Below are 14,623 nucleotides of genomic sequence, written 5' to 3'. Positions count from 1 at the left end.
AAAGATGATTAACCGGCTGACGACGAGGGTCAAAAAAATTGTAATCTTAAAAATGTGTCAAAATACAAGAAAAATTCGAAATTAAGGGTCAAAAAACGCCCCCAAGCTCCTCCGGAACTTGACCACCCTATTTGTCTCCAACAATTGAAGGGGTCGGCCGCGAAAAGATGATTAACCGGCTGAAAAGATAAAAAGAGGGGTGCAACACGAGGACTTCCCAAGAGGTCACCCATCTTAGTACTGCTCTCGCCCAAGCACGCTTAACTGCGGAGTTCTGATGGGATCCGGTGCATTAGTGCTGGTATGGTCGCACCCATCAGCATGTGCACTGCAAATCTACTTAACCCGTGCCCCCCTCGCCTGCCCCGACTCGGCCGCCGCACAATTCATCCCTCCGCGGCCCTTTCCCCGCTCCCCGGCGGGTCCGAGGTGCCCCGGAGACCCCGCGCCGGCGGTCGAAACCCGCTAACGCACGCAAAAGTGAAGGGGCCGGCCGCGAAAAGATGATTAACCGGCTGACGACGAGGGTCAAAAAAATTGTAATCTTAAAAATGTGTCAAAATACAAGAAAAATTCGAAATTAAGGGTCAAAAAACGCCCCCAAGCTCCTCCGGAACTTGACCACCCTATTTGTCTCCAACAATTGAAGGGGTCGGCCGCGAAAAGATGATTAACCGGCTGAAAAGATAAAAAGAGGGGTGCAACACGAGGACTTCCCAAGAGGTCACCCATCTTAGTACTGCTCTCGCCCAAGCACGCTTAACTGCGGAGTTCTGATGGGATCCGGTGCATTAGTGCTGGTATGGTCGCACCCATCAGCATGTGCACTGCAAATCTACTTAACCCGTGCCCCCCTCGCCTGCCCCGACTCGGCCGCCGCACAATTCATCCCTCCGCGGCCCTTTCCCCGCTCCCCGGCGGGTCCGAGGTGCCCCGGAGACCCCGCGCCGGCGGTCGAAACCCGCTAACGCACGCAAAAGTGAAGGGGCCGGCCGCGAAAAGATGATTAACCGGCTGACGACGAGGGTCAAAAAAATTGTAATCTTAAAAATGTGTCAAAATACAAGAAAAATTCGAAATTAAGGGTCAAAAAACGCCCCCAAGCTCCTCCGGAACTTGACCACCCTATTTGTCTCCAACAATTGAAGGGGTCGGCCGCGAAAAGATGATTAACCGGCTGAAAAGATAAAAAGAGGGGTGCAACACGAGGACTTCCCAAGAGGTCACCCATCTTAGTACTGCTCTCGCCCAAGCACGCTTAACTGCGGAGTTCTGATGGGATCCGGTGCATTAGTGCTGGTATGGTCGCACCCATCAGCATGTGCACTGCAAATCTACTTAACCCGTGCCCCCCTCGCCTGCCCCGACTCGGCCGCCGCACAATTCATCCCTCCGCGGCCCTTTCCCCGCTCCCCGGCGGGTCCGAGGTGCCCCGGAGACCCCGCGCCGGCGGTCGAAACCCGCTAACGCACGCAAAAGTGAAGGGGCCGGCCGCGAAAAGATGATTAACCGGCTGACGACGAGGGTCAAAAAAATTGTAATCTTAAAAATGTGTCAAAATACAAGAAAAATTCGAAATTAAGGGTCAAAAAACGCCCCCAAGCTCCTCCGGAACTTGACCACCCTATTTGTCTCCAACAATTGAAGGGGTCGGCCGCGAAAAGATGATTAACCGGCTGAAAAGATAAAAAGAGGGGTGCAACACGAGGACTTCCCAAGAGGTCACCCATCTTAGTACTGCTCTCGCCCAAGCACGCTTAACTGCGGAGTTCTGATGGGATCCGGTGCATTAGTGCTGGTATGGTCGCACCCATCAGCATGTGCACTGCAAATCTACTTAACCCGTGCCCCCCTCGCCTGCCCCGACTCGGCCGCCGCACAATTCATCCCTCCGCGGCCCTTTCCCCGCTCCCCGGCGGGTCCGAGGTGCCCCGGAGACCCCGCGCCGGCGGTCGAAACCCGCTAACGCACGCAAAAGTGAAGGGGCCGGCCGCGAAAAGATGATTAACCGGCTGACGACGAGGGTCAAAAAAATTGTAATCTTAAAAATGTGTCAAAATACAAGAAAAATTCGAAATTAAGGGTCAAAAAACGCCCCCAAGCTCCTCCGGAACTTGACCACCCTATTTGTCTCCAACAATTGAAGGGGTCGGCCGCGAAAAGATGATTAACCGGCTGAAAAGATAAAAAGAGGGGTGCAACACGAGGACTTCCCAAGAGGTCACCCATCTTAGTACTGCTCTCGCCCAAGCACGCTTAACTGCGGAGTTCTGATGGGATCCGGTGCATTAGTGCTGGTATGGTCGCACCCATCAGCATGTGCACTGCAAATCTACTTAACCCGTGCCCCCCTCGCCTGCCCCGACTCGGCCGCCGCACAATTCATCCCTCCGCGGCCCTTTCCCCGCTCCCCGGCGGGTCCGAGGTGCCCCGGAGACCCCGCGCCGGCGGTCGAAACCCGCTAACGCACGCAAAAGTGAAGGGGCCGGCCGCGAAAAGATGATTAACCGGCTGACGACGAGGGTCAAAAAAATTGTAATCTTAAAAATGTGTCAAAATACAAGAAAAATTCGAAATTAAGGGTCAAAAAACGCCCCCAAGCTCCTCCGGAACTTGACCACCCTATTTGTCTCCAACAATTGAAGGGGTCGGCCGCGAAAAGATGATTAACCGGCTGAAAAGATAAAAAGAGGGGTGCAACACGAGGACTTCCCAAGAGGTCACCCATCTTAGTACTGCTCTCGCCCAAGCACGCTTAACTGCGGAGTTCTGATGGGATCCGGTGCATTAGTGCTGGTATGGTCGCACCCATCAGCATGTGCACTGCAAATCTACTTAACCCGTGCCCCCCTCGCCTGCCCCGACTCGGCCGCCGCACAATTCATCCCTCCGCGGCCCTTTCCCCGCTCCCCGGCGGGTCCGAGGTGCCCCGGAGACCCCGCGCCGGCGGTCGAAACCCGCTAACGCACGCAAAAGTGAAGGGGCCGGCCGCGAAAAGATGATTAACCGGCTGACGACGAGGGTCAAAAAAATTGTAATCTTAAAAATGTGTCAAAATACAAGAAAAATTCGAAATTAAGGGTCAAAAAACGCCCCCAAGCTCCTCCGGAACTTGACCACCCTATTTGTCTCCAACAATTGAAGGGGTCGGCCGCGAAAAGATGATTAACCGGCTGAAAAGATAAAAAGAGGGGTGCAACACGAGGACTTCCCAAGAGGTCACCCATCTTAGTACTGCTCTCGCCCAAGCACGCTTAACTGCGGAGTTCTGATGGGATCCGGTGCATTAGTGCTGGTATGGTCGCACCCATCAGCATGTGCACTGCAAATCTACTTAACCCGTGCCCCCCTCGCCTGCCCCGACTCGGCCGCCGCACAATTCATCCCTCCGCGGCCCTTTCCCCGCTCCCCGGCGGGTCCGAGGTGCCCCGGAGACCCCGCGCCGGCGGTCGAAACCCGCTAACGCACGCAAAAGTGAAGGGGCCGGCCGCGAAAAGATGATTAACCGGCTGACGACGAGGGTCAAAAAAATTGTAATCTTAAAAATGTGTCAAAATACAAGAAAAATTCGAAATTAAGGGTCAAAAAACGCCCCCAAGCTCCTCCGGAACTTGACCACCCTATTTGTCTCCAACAATTGAAGGGGTCGGCCGCGAAAAGATGATTAACCGGCTGAAAAGATAAAAAGAGGGGTGCAACACGAGGACTTCCCAAGAGGTCACCCATCTTAGTACTGCTCTCGCCCAAGCACGCTTAACTGCGGAGTTCTGATGGGATCCGGTGCATTAGTGCTGGTATGGTCGCACCCATCAGCATGTGCACTGCAAATCTACTTAACCCGTGCCCCCTCGCCTGCCCCGACTCGGCCGCCGCACAATTCATCCCTCCGCGGCCCTTTCCCCGCTCCCCGGCGGGTCCGAGGTGCCCCGGAGACCCCGCGCCGGCGGTCGAAACCCGCTAACGCACGCAAAAGTGAAGGGGCCGGCCGCGAAAAGATGATTAACCGGCTGACGACGAGGGTCAAAAAAATTGTAATCTTAAAAATGTGTCAAAATACAAGAAAAATTCGAAATTAAGGGTCAAAAAACGCCCCCAAGCTCCTCCGGAACTTGACCACCCTATTTGTCTCCAACAATTGAAGGGGTCGGCCGCGAAAAGATGATTAACCGGCTGAAAAGATAAAAAGAGGGGTGCAACACGAGGACTTCCCAAGAGGTCACCCATCTTAGTACTGCTCTCGCCCAAGCACGCTTAACTGCGGAGTTCTGATGGGATCCGGTGCATTAGTGCTGGTATGGTCGCACCCATCAGCATGTGCACTGCAAATCTACTTAACCCGTGCCCCCCTCGCCTGCCCCGACTCGGCCGCCGCACAATTCATCCCTCCGCGGCCCTTTCCCCGCTCCCCGGCGGGTCCGAGGTGCCCCGGAGACCCCGCGCCGGCGGTCGAAACCCGCTAACGCACGCAAAAGTGAAGGGGCCGGCCGCGAAAAGATGATTAACCGGCTGACGACGAGGGTCAAAAAAATTGTAATCTTAAAAATGTGTCAAAATACAAGAAAAATTCGAAATTAAGGGTCAAAAAACGCCCCCAAGCTCCTCCGGAACTTGACCACCCTATTTGTCTCCAACAATTGAAGGGGTCGGCCGCGAAAAGATGATTAACCGGCTGAAAAGATAAAAAGAGGGGTGCAACACGAGGACTTCCCAAGAGGTCACCCATCTTAGTACTGCTCTCGCCCAAGCACGCTTAACTGCGGAGTTCTGATGGGATCCGGTGCATTAGTGCTGGTATGGTCGCACCCATCAGCATGTGCACTGCAAATCTACTTAACCCGTGCCCCCCTCGCCTGCCCCGACTCGGCCGCCGCACAATTCATCCCTCCGCGGCCCTTTCCCCGCTCCCCGGCGGGTCCGAGGTGCCCCGGAGACCCCGCGCCGGCGGTCGAAACCCGCTAACGCACGCAAAAGTGAAGGGGCCGGCCGCGAAAAGATGATTAACCGGCTGACGACGAGGGTCAAAAAAATTGTAATCTTAAAAATGTGTCAAAATACAAGAAAAATTCGAAATTAAGGGTCAAAAAACGCCCCCAAGCTCCTCCGGAACTTGACCACCCTATTTGTCTCCAACAATTGAAGGGGTCGGCCGCGAAAAGATGATTAACCGGCTGAAAAGATAAAAAGAGGGGTGCAACACGAGGACTTCCCAAGAGGTCACCCATCTTAGTACTGCTCTCGCCCAAGCACGCTTAACTGCGGAGTTCTGATGGGATCCGGTGCATTAGTGCTGGTATGGTCGCACCCATCAGCATGTGCACTGCAAATCTACTTAACCCGTGCCCCCCTCGCCTGCCCCGACTCGGCCGCCGCACAATTCATCCCTCCGCGGCCCTTTCCCCGCTCCCCGGCGGGTCCGAGGTGCCCCGGAGACCCCGCGCCGGCGGTCGAAACCCGCTAACGCACGCAAAAGTGAAGGGGCCGGCCGCGAAAAGATGATTAACCGGCTGACGACGAGGGTCAAAAAAATTGTAATCTTAAAAATGTGTCAAAATACAAGAAAAATTCGAAATTAAGGGTCAAAAAACGCCCCCAAGCTCCTCCGGAACTTGACCACCCTATTTGTCTCCAACAATTGAAGGGGTCGGCCGCGAAAAGATGATTAACCGGCTGAAAAGATAAAAAGAGGGGTGCAACACGAGGACTTCCCAAGAGGTCACCCATCTTAGTACTGCTCTCGCCCAAGCACGCTTAACTGCGGAGTTCTGATGGGATCCGGTGCATTAGTGCTGGTATGGTCGCACCCATCAGCATGTGCACTGCAAATCTACTTAACCCGTGCCCCCTCGCCTGCCCCGACTCGGCCGCCGCACAATTCATCCCTCCGCGGCCCTTTCCCCGCTCCCCGGCGGGTCCGAGGTGCCCCGGAGACCCCGCGCCGGCGGTCGAAACCCGCTAACGCACGCAAAAGTGAAGGGGCCGGCCGCGAAAAGATGATTAACCGGCTGACGACGAGGGTCAAAAAAATTGTAATCTTAAAAATGTGTCAAAATACAAGAAAAATTCGAAATTAAGGGTCAAAAAACGCCCCCAAGCTCCTCCGGAACTTGACCACCCTATTTGTCTCCAACAATTGAAGGGGTCGGCCGCGAAAAGATGATTAACCGGCTGAAAAGATAAAAAGAGGGGTGCAACACGAGGACTTCCCAAGAGGTCACCCATCTTAGTACTGCTCTCGCCCAAGCACGCTTAACTGCGGAGTTCTGATGGGATCCGGTGCATTAGTGCTGGTATGGTCGCACCCATCAGCATGTGCACTGCAAATCTACTTAACCCGTGCCCCCCTCGCCTGCCCCGACTCGGCCGCCGCACAATTCATCCCTCCGCGGCCCTTTCCCCGCTCCCCGGCGGGTCCGAGGTGCCCCGGAGACCCCGCGCCGGCGGTCGAAACCCGCTAACGCACGCAAAAGTGAAGGGGCCGGCCGCGAAAAGATGATTAACCGGCTGACGACGAGGGTCAAAAAAATTGTAATCTTAAAAATGTGTCAAAATACAAGAAAAATTCGAAATTAAGGGTCAAAAAACGCCCCCAAGCTCCTCCGGAACTTGACCACCCTATTTGTCTCCAACAATTGAAGGGGTCGGCCGCGAAAAGATGATTAACCGGCTGAAAAGATAAAAAGAGGGGTGCAACACGAGGACTTCCCAAGAGGTCACCCATCTTAGTACTGCTCTCGCCCAAGCACGCTTAACTGCGGAGTTCTGATGGGATCCGGTGCATTAGTGCTGGTATGGTCGCACCCATCAGCATGTGCACTGCAAATCTACTTAACCCGTGCCCCCCTCGCCTGCCCCGACTCGGCCGCCGCACAATTCATCCCTCCGCGGCCCTTTCCCCGCTCCCCGGCGGGTCCGAGGTGCCCCGGAGACCCCGCGCCGGCGGTCGAAACCCGCTAACGCACGCAAAAGTGAAGGGGCCGGCCGCGAAAAGATGATTAACCGGCTGACGACGAGGGTCAAAAAAATTGTAATCTTAAAAATGTGTCAAAATACAAGAAAAATTCGAAATTAAGGGTCAAAAAACGCCCCCAAGCTCCTCCGGAACTTGACCACCCTATTTGTCTCCAACAATTGAAGGGGTCGGCCGCGAAAAGATGATTAACCGGCTGAAAAGATAAAAAGAGGGGTGCAACACGAGGACTTCCCAAGAGGTCACCCATCTTAGTACTGCTCTCGCCCAAGCACGCTTAACTGCGGAGTTCTGATGGGATCCGGTGCATTAGTGCTGGTATGGTCGCACCCATCAGCATGTGCACTGCAAATCTACTTAACCCGTGCCCCCCTCGCCTGCCCCGACTCGGCCGCCGCACAATTCATCCCTCCGCGGCCCTTTCCCCGCTCCCCGGCGGGTCCGAGGTGCCCCGGAGACCCCGCGCCGGCGGTCGAAACCCGCTAACGCACGCAAAAGTGAAGGGGCCGGCCGCGAAAAGATGATTAACCGGCTGACGACGAGGGTCAAAAAAATTGTAATCTTAAAAATGTGTCAAAATACAAGAAAAATTCGAAATTAAGGGTCAAAAAACGCCCCCAAGCTCCTCCGGAACTTGACCACCCTATTTGTCTCCAACAATTGAAGGGGTCGGCCGCGAAAAGATGATTAACCGGCTGAAAAGATAAAAAGAGGGGTGCAACACGAGGACTTCCCAAGAGGTCACCCATCTTAGTACTGCTCTCGCCCAAGCACGCTTAACTGCGGAGTTCTGATGGGATCCGGTGCATTAGTGCTGGTATGGTCGCACCCATCAGCATGTGCACTGCAAATCTACTTAACCCGTGCCCCCCTCGCCTGCCCCGACTCGGCCGCCGCACAATTCATCCCTCCGCGGCCCTTTCCCCGCTCCCCGGCGGGTCCGAGGTGCCCCGGAGACCCCGCGCCGGCGGTCGAAACCCGCTAACGCACGCAAAAGTGAAGGGGCCGGCCGCGAAAAGATGATTAACCGGCTGACGACGAGGGTCAAAAAAATTGTAATCTTAAAAATGTGTCAAAATACAAGAAAAATTCGAAATTAAGGGTCAAAAAACGCCCCCAAGCTCCTCCGGAACTTGACCACCCTATTTGTCTCCAACAATTGAAGGGGTCGGCCGCGAAAAGATGATTAACCGGCTGAAAAGATAAAAAGAGGGGTGCAACACGAGGACTTCCCAAGAGGTCACCCATCTTAGTACTGCTCTCGCCCAAGCACGCTTAACTGCGGAGTTCTGATGGGATCCGGTGCATTAGTGCTGGTATGGTCGCACCCATCAGCATGTGCACTGCAAATCTACTTAACCCGTGCCCCCTCGCCTGCCCCGACTCGGCCGCCGCACAATTCATCCCTCCGCGGCCCTTTCCCCGCTCCCCGGCGGGTCCGAGGTGCCCCGGAGACCCCGCGCCGGCGGTCGAAACCCGCTAACGCACGCAAAAGTGAAGGGGCCGGCCGCGAAAAGATGATTAACCGGCTGACGACGAGGGTCAAAAAAATTGTAATCTTAAAAATGTGTCAAAATACAAGAAAAATTCGAAATTAAGGGTCAAAAAACGCCCCCAAGCTCCTCCGGAACTTGACCACCCTATTTGTCTCCAACAATTGAAGGGGTCGGCCGCGAAAAGATGATTAACCGGCTGAAAAGATAAAAAGAGGGGTGCAACACGAGGACTTCCCAAGAGGTCACCCATCTTAGTACTGCTCTCGCCCAAGCACGCTTAACTGCGGAGTTCTGATGGGATCCGGTGCATTAGTGCTGGTATGGTCGCACCCATCAGCATGTGCACTGCAAATCTACTTAACCCGTGCCCCCCTCGCCTGCCCCGACTCGGCCGCCGCACAATTCATCCCTCCGCGGCCCTTTCCCCGCTCCCCGGCGGGTCCGAGGTGCCCCGGAGACCCCGCGCCGGCGGTCGAAACCCGCTAACGCACGCAAAAGTGAAGGGGCCGGCCGCGAAAAGATGATTAACCGGCTGACGACGAGGGTCAAAAAAATTGTAATCTTAAAAATGTGTCAAAATACAAGAAAAATTCGAAATTAAGGGTCAAAAAACGCCCCCAAGCTCCTCCGGAACTTGACCACCCTATTTGTCTCCAACAATTGAAGGGGTCGGCCGCGAAAAGATGATTAACCGGCTGAAAAGATAAAAAGAGGGGTGCAACACGAGGACTTCCCAAGAGGTCACCCATCTTAGTACTGCTCTCGCCCAAGCACGCTTAACTGCGGAGTTCTGATGGGATCCGGTGCATTAGTGCTGGTATGGTCGCACCCATCAGCATGTGCACTGCAAATCTACTTAACCCGTGCCCCCCTCGCCTGCCCCGACTCGGCCGCCGCACAATTCATCCCTCCGCGGCCCTTTCCCCGCTCCCCGGCGGGTCCGAGGTGCCCCGGAGACCCCGCGCCGGCGGTCGAAACCCGCTAACGCACGCAAAAGTGAAGGGGCCGGCCGCGAAAAGATGATTAACCGGCTGACGACGAGGGTCAAAAAAATTGTAATCTTAAAAATGTGTCAAAATACAAGAAAAATTCGAAATTAAGGGTCAAAAAACGCCCCCAAGCTCCTCCGGAACTTGACCACCCTATTTGTCTCCAACAATTGAAGGGGTCGGCCGCGAAAAGATGATTAACCGGCTGAAAAGATAAAAAGAGGGGTGCAACACGAGGACTTCCCAAGAGGTCACCCATCTTAGTACTGCTCTCGCCCAAGCACGCTTAACTGCGGAGTTCTGATGGGATCCGGTGCATTAGTGCTGGTATGGTCGCACCCATCAGCATGTGCACTGCAAATCTACTTAACCCGTGCCCCCCTCGCCTGCCCCGACTCGGCCGCCGCACAATTCATCCCTCCGCGGCCCTTTCCCCGCTCCCCGGCGGGTCCGAGGTGCCCCGGAGACCCCGCGCCGGCGGTCGAAACCCGCTAACGCACGCAAAAGTGAAGGGGCCGGCCGCGAAAAGATGATTAACCGGCTGACGACGAGGGTCAAAAAAATTGTAATCTTAAAAATGTGTCAAAATACAAGAAAAATTCGAAATTAAGGGTCAAAAAACGCCCCCAAGCTCCTCCGGAACTTGACCACCCTATTTGTCTCCAACAATTGAAGGGGTCGGCCGCGAAAAGATGATTAACCGGCTGAAAAGATAAAAAGAGGGGTGCAACACGAGGACTTCCCAAGAGGTCACCCATCTTAGTACTGCTCTCGCCCAAGCACGCTTAACTGCGGAGTTCTGATGGGATCCGGTGCATTAGTGCTGGTATGGTCGCACCCATCAGCATGTGCACTGCAAATCTACTTAACCCGTGCCCCCCTCGCCTGCCCCGACTCGGCCGCCGCACAATTCATCCCTCCGCGGCCCTTTCCCCGCTCCCCGGCGGGTCCGAGGTGCCCCGGAGACCCCGCGCCGGCGGTCGAAACCCGCTAACGCACGCAAAAGTGAAGGGGCCGGCCGCGAAAAGATGATTAACCGGCTGACGACGAGGGTCAAAAAAATTGTAATCTTAAAAATGTGTCAAAATACAAGAAAAATTCGAAATTAAGGGTCAAAAAACGCCCCCAAGCTCCTCCGGAACTTGACCACCCTATTTGTCTCCAACAATTGAAGGGGTCGGCCGCGAAAAGATGATTAACCGGCTGAAAAGATAAAAAGAGGGGTGCAACACGAGGACTTCCCAAGAGGTCACCCATCTTAGTACTGCTCTCGCCCAAGCACGCTTAACTGCGGAGTTCTGATGGGATCCGGTGCATTAGTGCTGGTATGGTCGCACCCATCAGCATGTGCACTGCAAATCTACTTAACCCGTGCCCCCCTCGCCTGCCCCGACTCGGCCGCCGCACAATTCATCCCTCCGCGGCCCTTTCCCCGCTCCCCGGCGGGTCCGAGGTGCCCCGGAGACCCCGCGCCGGCGGTCGAAACCCGCTAACGCACGCAAAAGTGAAGGGGCCGGCCGCGAAAAGATGATTAACCGGCTGACGACGAGGGTCAAAAAAATTGTAATCTTAAAAATGTGTCAAAATACAAGAAAAATTCGAAATTAAGGGTCAAAAAACGCCCCCAAGCTCCTCCGGAACTTGACCACCCTATTTGTCTCCAACAATTGAAGGGGTCGGCCGCGAAAAGATGATTAACCGGCTGAAAAGATAAAAAGAGGGGTGCAACACGAGGACTTCCCAAGAGGTCACCCATCTTAGTACTGCTCTCGCCCAAGCACGCTTAACTGCGGAGTTCTGATGGGATCCGGTGCATTAGTGCTGGTATGGTCGCACCCATCAGCATGTGCACTGCAAATCTACTTAACCCGTGCCCCCCTCGCCTGCCCCGACTCGGCCGCCGCACAATTCATCCCTCCGCGGCCCTTTCCCCGCTCCCCGGCGGGTCCGAGGTGCCCCGGAGACCCCGCGCCGGCGGTCGAAACCCGCTAACGCACGCAAAAGTGAAGGGGCCGGCCGCGAAAAGATGATTAACCGGCTGACGACGAGGGTCAAAAAAATTGTAATCTTAAAAATGTGTCAAAATACAAGAAAAATTCGAAATTAAGGGTCAAAAAACGCCCCCAAGCTCCTCCGGAACTTGACCACCCTATTTGTCTCCAACAATTGAAGGGGTCGGCCGCGAAAAGATGATTAACCGGCTGAAAAGATAAAAAGAGGGGTGCAACACGAGGACTTCCCAAGAGGTCACCCATCTTAGTACTGCTCTCGCCCAAGCACGCTTAACTGCGGAGTTCTGATGGGATCCGGTGCATTAGTGCTGGTATGGTCGCACCCATCAGCATGTGCACTGCAAATCTACTTAACCCGTGCCCCCCTCGCCTGCCCCGACTCGGCCGCCGCACAATTCATCCCTCCGCGGCCCTTTCCCCGCTCCCCGGCGGGTCCGAGGTGCCCCGGAGACCCCGCGCCGGCGGTCGAAACCCGCTAACGCACGCAAAAGTGAAGGGGCCGGCCGCGAAAAGATGATTAACCGGCTGACGACGAGGGTCAAAAAAATTGTAATCTTAAAAATGTGTCAAAATACAAGAAAAATTCGAAATTAAGGGTCAAAAAACGCCCCCAAGCTCCTCCGGAACTTGACCACCCTATTTGTCTCCAACAATTGAAGGGGTCGGCCGCGAAAAGATGATTAACCGGCTGAAAAGATAAAAAGAGGGGTGCAACACGAGGACTTCCCAAGAGGTCACCCATCTTAGTACTGCTCTCGCCCAAGCACGCTTAACTGCGGAGTTCTGATGGGATCCGGTGCATTAGTGCTGGTATGGTCGCACCCATCAGCATGTGCACTGCAAATCTACTTAACCCGTGCCCCCCTCGCCTGCCCCGACTCGGCCGCCGCACAATTCATCCCTCCGCGGCCCTTTCCCCGCTCCCCGGCGGGTCCGAGGTGCCCCGGAGACCCCGCGCCGGCGGTCGAAACCCGCTAACGCACGCAAAAGTGAAGGGGCCGGCCGCGAAAAGATGATTAACCGGCTGACGACGAGGGTCAAAAAAATTGTAATCTTAAAAATGTGTCAAAATACAAGAAAAATTCGAAATTAAGGGTCAAAAAACGCCCCCAAGCTCCTCCGGAACTTGACCACCCTATTTGTCTCCAACAATTGAAGGGGTCGGCCGCGAAAAGATGATTAACCGGCTGAAAAGATAAAAAGAGGGGTGCAACACGAGGACTTCCCAAGAGGTCACCCATCTTAGTACTGCTCTCGCCCAAGCACGCTTAACTGCGGAGTTCTGATGGGATCCGGTGCATTAGTGCTGGTATGGTCGCACCCATCAGCATGTGCACTGCAAATCTACTTAACCCGTGCCCCCCTCGCCTGCCCCGACTCGGCCGCCGCACAATTCATCCCTCCGCGGCCCTTTCCCCGCTCCCCGGCGGGTCCGAGGTGCCCCGGAGACCCCGCGCCGGCGGTCGAAACCCGCTAACGCACGCAAAAGTGAAGGGGCCGGCCGCGAAAAGATGATTAACCGGCTGACGACGAGGGTCAAAAAAATTGTAATCTTAAAAATGTGTCAAAATACAAGAAAAATTCGAAATTAAGGGTCAAAAAACGCCCCCAAGCTCCTCCGGAACTTGACCACCCTATTTGTCTCCAACAATTGAAGGGGTCGGCCGCGAAAAGATGATTAACCGGCTGAAAAGATAAAAAGAGGGGTGCAACACGAGGACTTCCCAAGAGGTCACCCATCTTAGTACTGCTCTCGCCCAAGCACGCTTAACTGCGGAGTTCTGATGGGATCCGGTGCATTAGTGCTGGTATGGTCGCACCCATCAGCATGTGCACTGCAAATCTACTTAACCCGTGCCCCCCTCGCCTGCCCCGACTCGGCCGCCGCACAATTCATCCCTCCGCGGCCCTTTCCCCGCTCCCCGGCGGGTCCGAGGTGCCCCGGAGACCCCGCGCCGGCGGTCGAAACCCGCTAACGCACGCAAAAGTGAAGGGGCCGGCCGCGAAAAGATGATTAACCGGCTGACGACGAGGGTCAAAAAAATTGTAATCTTAAAAATGTGTCAAAATACAAGAAAAATTCGAAATTAAGGGTCAAAAAACGCCCCCAAGCTCCTCCGGAACTTGACCACCCTATTTGTCTCCAACAATTGAAGGGGTCGGCCGCGAAAAGATGATTAACCGGCTGAAAAGATAAAAAGAGGGGTGCAACACGAGGACTTCCCAAGAGGTCACCCATCTTAGTACTGCTCTCGCCCAAGCACGCTTAACTGCGGAGTTCTGATGGGATCCGGTGCATTAGTGCTGGTATGGTCGCACCCATCAGCATGTGCACTGCAAATCTACTTAACCCGTGCCCCCCTCGCCTGCCCCGACTCGGCCGCCGCACAATTCATCCCTCCGCGGCCCTTTCCCCGCTCCCCGGCGGGTCCGAGGTGCCCCGGAGACCCCGCGCCGGCGGTCGAAACCCGCTAACGCACGCAAAAGTGAAGGGGCCGGCCGCGAAAAGATGATTAACCGGCTGACGACGAGGGTCAAAAAAATTGTAATCTTAAAAATGTGTCAAAATACAAGAAAAATTCGAAATTAAGGGTCAAAAAACGCCCCCAAGCTCCTCCGGAACTTGACCACCCTATTTGTCTCCAACAATTGAAGGGGTCGGCCGCGAAAAGATGATTAACCGGCTGAAAAGATAAAAAGAGGGGTGCAACACGAGGACTTCCCAAGAGGTCACCCATCTTAGTACTGCTCTCGCCCAAGCACGCTTAACTGCGGAGTTCTGATGGGATCCGGTGCATTAGTGCTGGTATGGTCGCACCCATCAGCATGTGCACTGCAAATCTACTTAACCCGTGCCCCCCTCGCCTGCCCCGACTCGGCCGCCGCACAATTCATCCCTCCGCGGCCCTTTCCCCGCTCCCCGGCGGGTCCGAGGTGCCCCGGAGACCCCGCGCCGGCGGTCGAAACCCGCTAACGCACGCAAAAGTGAAGGGGCCGGCCGCGAAAAGATGATTAACCGGCTGACGACGAGGGTCAAAAAAATTGTAATCTTAAAAATGTGTCAAAATACAAGAAAAATTCGAAATTAAGGGTCAAAAAACGCCCCCAAGCTCCTCCGGAACTTGACCACCCTATTTGTCTCCAACAATTGAAGGGGTC

The 14,623-nt window shown here is 54.9% G+C and overlaps 29 non-coding genes across 29 annotated transcripts; all 29 read right to left on the bottom strand.

Moving 5' to 3' along the window:
* Window positions 1–196: 196 nt before the first annotated feature.
* Window positions 197–315, bottom strand: LOC127903275 (5S ribosomal RNA). The gene has a single exon (XR_008055993.1). It is a non-coding gene; the product is annotated as a 5S ribosomal RNA (ribosomal RNA).
* A 380-nt stretch (window positions 316–695) lies between these two features.
* LOC127903274 (5S ribosomal RNA) lies at window positions 696–814 on the bottom strand. The gene has a single exon (XR_008055992.1). It is a non-coding gene; the product is annotated as a 5S ribosomal RNA (ribosomal RNA).
* A 380-nt stretch (window positions 815–1,194) lies between these two features.
* LOC127903273 (5S ribosomal RNA) lies at window positions 1,195–1,313 on the bottom strand. Its single transcript, XR_008055991.1, has one exon. It is a non-coding gene; the product is annotated as a 5S ribosomal RNA (ribosomal RNA).
* Window positions 1,314–1,693: 380 nt separating this feature from the next.
* Window positions 1,694–1,812, bottom strand: LOC127903272 (5S ribosomal RNA). Its single transcript, XR_008055990.1, has one exon. It is a non-coding gene; the product is annotated as a 5S ribosomal RNA (ribosomal RNA).
* Window positions 1,813–2,192: 380 nt separating this feature from the next.
* Window positions 2,193–2,311, bottom strand: LOC127903271 (5S ribosomal RNA). The gene has a single exon (XR_008055989.1). It is a non-coding gene; the product is annotated as a 5S ribosomal RNA (ribosomal RNA).
* Window positions 2,312–2,691: 380 nt separating this feature from the next.
* On the bottom strand, window positions 2,692–2,810 carry LOC127903270 (5S ribosomal RNA). The gene has a single exon (XR_008055988.1). It is a non-coding gene; the product is annotated as a 5S ribosomal RNA (ribosomal RNA).
* Window positions 2,811–3,190: 380 nt separating this feature from the next.
* Window positions 3,191–3,309, bottom strand: LOC127903269 (5S ribosomal RNA). Its single transcript, XR_008055987.1, has one exon. It is a non-coding gene; the product is annotated as a 5S ribosomal RNA (ribosomal RNA).
* A 380-nt stretch (window positions 3,310–3,689) lies between these two features.
* On the bottom strand, window positions 3,690–3,808 carry LOC127903268 (5S ribosomal RNA). The gene has a single exon (XR_008055986.1). It is a non-coding gene; the product is annotated as a 5S ribosomal RNA (ribosomal RNA).
* Window positions 3,809–4,187: 379 nt separating this feature from the next.
* LOC127903267 (5S ribosomal RNA) lies at window positions 4,188–4,306 on the bottom strand. The gene has a single exon (XR_008055985.1). It is a non-coding gene; the product is annotated as a 5S ribosomal RNA (ribosomal RNA).
* Window positions 4,307–4,686: 380 nt separating this feature from the next.
* Window positions 4,687–4,805, bottom strand: LOC127903265 (5S ribosomal RNA). Its single transcript, XR_008055983.1, has one exon. It is a non-coding gene; the product is annotated as a 5S ribosomal RNA (ribosomal RNA).
* Window positions 4,806–5,185: 380 nt separating this feature from the next.
* On the bottom strand, window positions 5,186–5,304 carry LOC127903264 (5S ribosomal RNA). The gene has a single exon (XR_008055982.1). It is a non-coding gene; the product is annotated as a 5S ribosomal RNA (ribosomal RNA).
* Window positions 5,305–5,684: 380 nt separating this feature from the next.
* On the bottom strand, window positions 5,685–5,803 carry LOC127903263 (5S ribosomal RNA). Its single transcript, XR_008055981.1, has one exon. It is a non-coding gene; the product is annotated as a 5S ribosomal RNA (ribosomal RNA).
* Window positions 5,804–6,182: 379 nt separating this feature from the next.
* On the bottom strand, window positions 6,183–6,301 carry LOC127903262 (5S ribosomal RNA). Its single transcript, XR_008055980.1, has one exon. It is a non-coding gene; the product is annotated as a 5S ribosomal RNA (ribosomal RNA).
* A 380-nt stretch (window positions 6,302–6,681) lies between these two features.
* On the bottom strand, window positions 6,682–6,800 carry LOC127903261 (5S ribosomal RNA). Its single transcript, XR_008055979.1, has one exon. It is a non-coding gene; the product is annotated as a 5S ribosomal RNA (ribosomal RNA).
* A 380-nt stretch (window positions 6,801–7,180) lies between these two features.
* On the bottom strand, window positions 7,181–7,299 carry LOC127903260 (5S ribosomal RNA). The gene has a single exon (XR_008055978.1). It is a non-coding gene; the product is annotated as a 5S ribosomal RNA (ribosomal RNA).
* A 380-nt stretch (window positions 7,300–7,679) lies between these two features.
* LOC127903259 (5S ribosomal RNA) lies at window positions 7,680–7,798 on the bottom strand. Its single transcript, XR_008055977.1, has one exon. It is a non-coding gene; the product is annotated as a 5S ribosomal RNA (ribosomal RNA).
* A 380-nt stretch (window positions 7,799–8,178) lies between these two features.
* On the bottom strand, window positions 8,179–8,297 carry LOC127903258 (5S ribosomal RNA). The gene has a single exon (XR_008055976.1). It is a non-coding gene; the product is annotated as a 5S ribosomal RNA (ribosomal RNA).
* A 379-nt stretch (window positions 8,298–8,676) lies between these two features.
* Window positions 8,677–8,795, bottom strand: LOC127903257 (5S ribosomal RNA). The gene has a single exon (XR_008055975.1). It is a non-coding gene; the product is annotated as a 5S ribosomal RNA (ribosomal RNA).
* A 380-nt stretch (window positions 8,796–9,175) lies between these two features.
* Window positions 9,176–9,294, bottom strand: LOC127903256 (5S ribosomal RNA). Its single transcript, XR_008055974.1, has one exon. It is a non-coding gene; the product is annotated as a 5S ribosomal RNA (ribosomal RNA).
* A 380-nt stretch (window positions 9,295–9,674) lies between these two features.
* On the bottom strand, window positions 9,675–9,793 carry LOC127903254 (5S ribosomal RNA). Its single transcript, XR_008055972.1, has one exon. It is a non-coding gene; the product is annotated as a 5S ribosomal RNA (ribosomal RNA).
* A 380-nt stretch (window positions 9,794–10,173) lies between these two features.
* Window positions 10,174–10,292, bottom strand: LOC127903253 (5S ribosomal RNA). Its single transcript, XR_008055971.1, has one exon. It is a non-coding gene; the product is annotated as a 5S ribosomal RNA (ribosomal RNA).
* Window positions 10,293–10,672: 380 nt separating this feature from the next.
* Window positions 10,673–10,791, bottom strand: LOC127903252 (5S ribosomal RNA). The gene has a single exon (XR_008055970.1). It is a non-coding gene; the product is annotated as a 5S ribosomal RNA (ribosomal RNA).
* A 380-nt stretch (window positions 10,792–11,171) lies between these two features.
* On the bottom strand, window positions 11,172–11,290 carry LOC127903251 (5S ribosomal RNA). Its single transcript, XR_008055969.1, has one exon. It is a non-coding gene; the product is annotated as a 5S ribosomal RNA (ribosomal RNA).
* A 380-nt stretch (window positions 11,291–11,670) lies between these two features.
* Window positions 11,671–11,789, bottom strand: LOC127903250 (5S ribosomal RNA). The gene has a single exon (XR_008055968.1). It is a non-coding gene; the product is annotated as a 5S ribosomal RNA (ribosomal RNA).
* A 380-nt stretch (window positions 11,790–12,169) lies between these two features.
* On the bottom strand, window positions 12,170–12,288 carry LOC127903249 (5S ribosomal RNA). The gene has a single exon (XR_008055967.1). It is a non-coding gene; the product is annotated as a 5S ribosomal RNA (ribosomal RNA).
* Window positions 12,289–12,668: 380 nt separating this feature from the next.
* LOC127903248 (5S ribosomal RNA) lies at window positions 12,669–12,787 on the bottom strand. The gene has a single exon (XR_008055966.1). It is a non-coding gene; the product is annotated as a 5S ribosomal RNA (ribosomal RNA).
* A 380-nt stretch (window positions 12,788–13,167) lies between these two features.
* Window positions 13,168–13,286, bottom strand: LOC127903247 (5S ribosomal RNA). Its single transcript, XR_008055965.1, has one exon. It is a non-coding gene; the product is annotated as a 5S ribosomal RNA (ribosomal RNA).
* Window positions 13,287–13,666: 380 nt separating this feature from the next.
* Window positions 13,667–13,785, bottom strand: LOC127903246 (5S ribosomal RNA). Its single transcript, XR_008055964.1, has one exon. It is a non-coding gene; the product is annotated as a 5S ribosomal RNA (ribosomal RNA).
* Window positions 13,786–14,165: 380 nt separating this feature from the next.
* On the bottom strand, window positions 14,166–14,284 carry LOC127903245 (5S ribosomal RNA). The gene has a single exon (XR_008055963.1). It is a non-coding gene; the product is annotated as a 5S ribosomal RNA (ribosomal RNA).
* Window positions 14,285–14,623: the final 339 nt, after the last annotated feature.

This window comes from Citrus sinensis, chromosome 6, assembly GCF_022201045.2.
Source record: "Citrus sinensis cultivar Valencia sweet orange chromosome 6, DVS_A1.0, whole genome shotgun sequence".
Taxonomy (NCBI): Eukaryota; Viridiplantae; Streptophyta; class Magnoliopsida; order Sapindales; family Rutaceae; genus Citrus; species Citrus sinensis.
The sequence above is the reverse complement of the archived record's forward strand: the minus strand, read 5'-3'. Positions and strand labels throughout refer to the sequence as shown.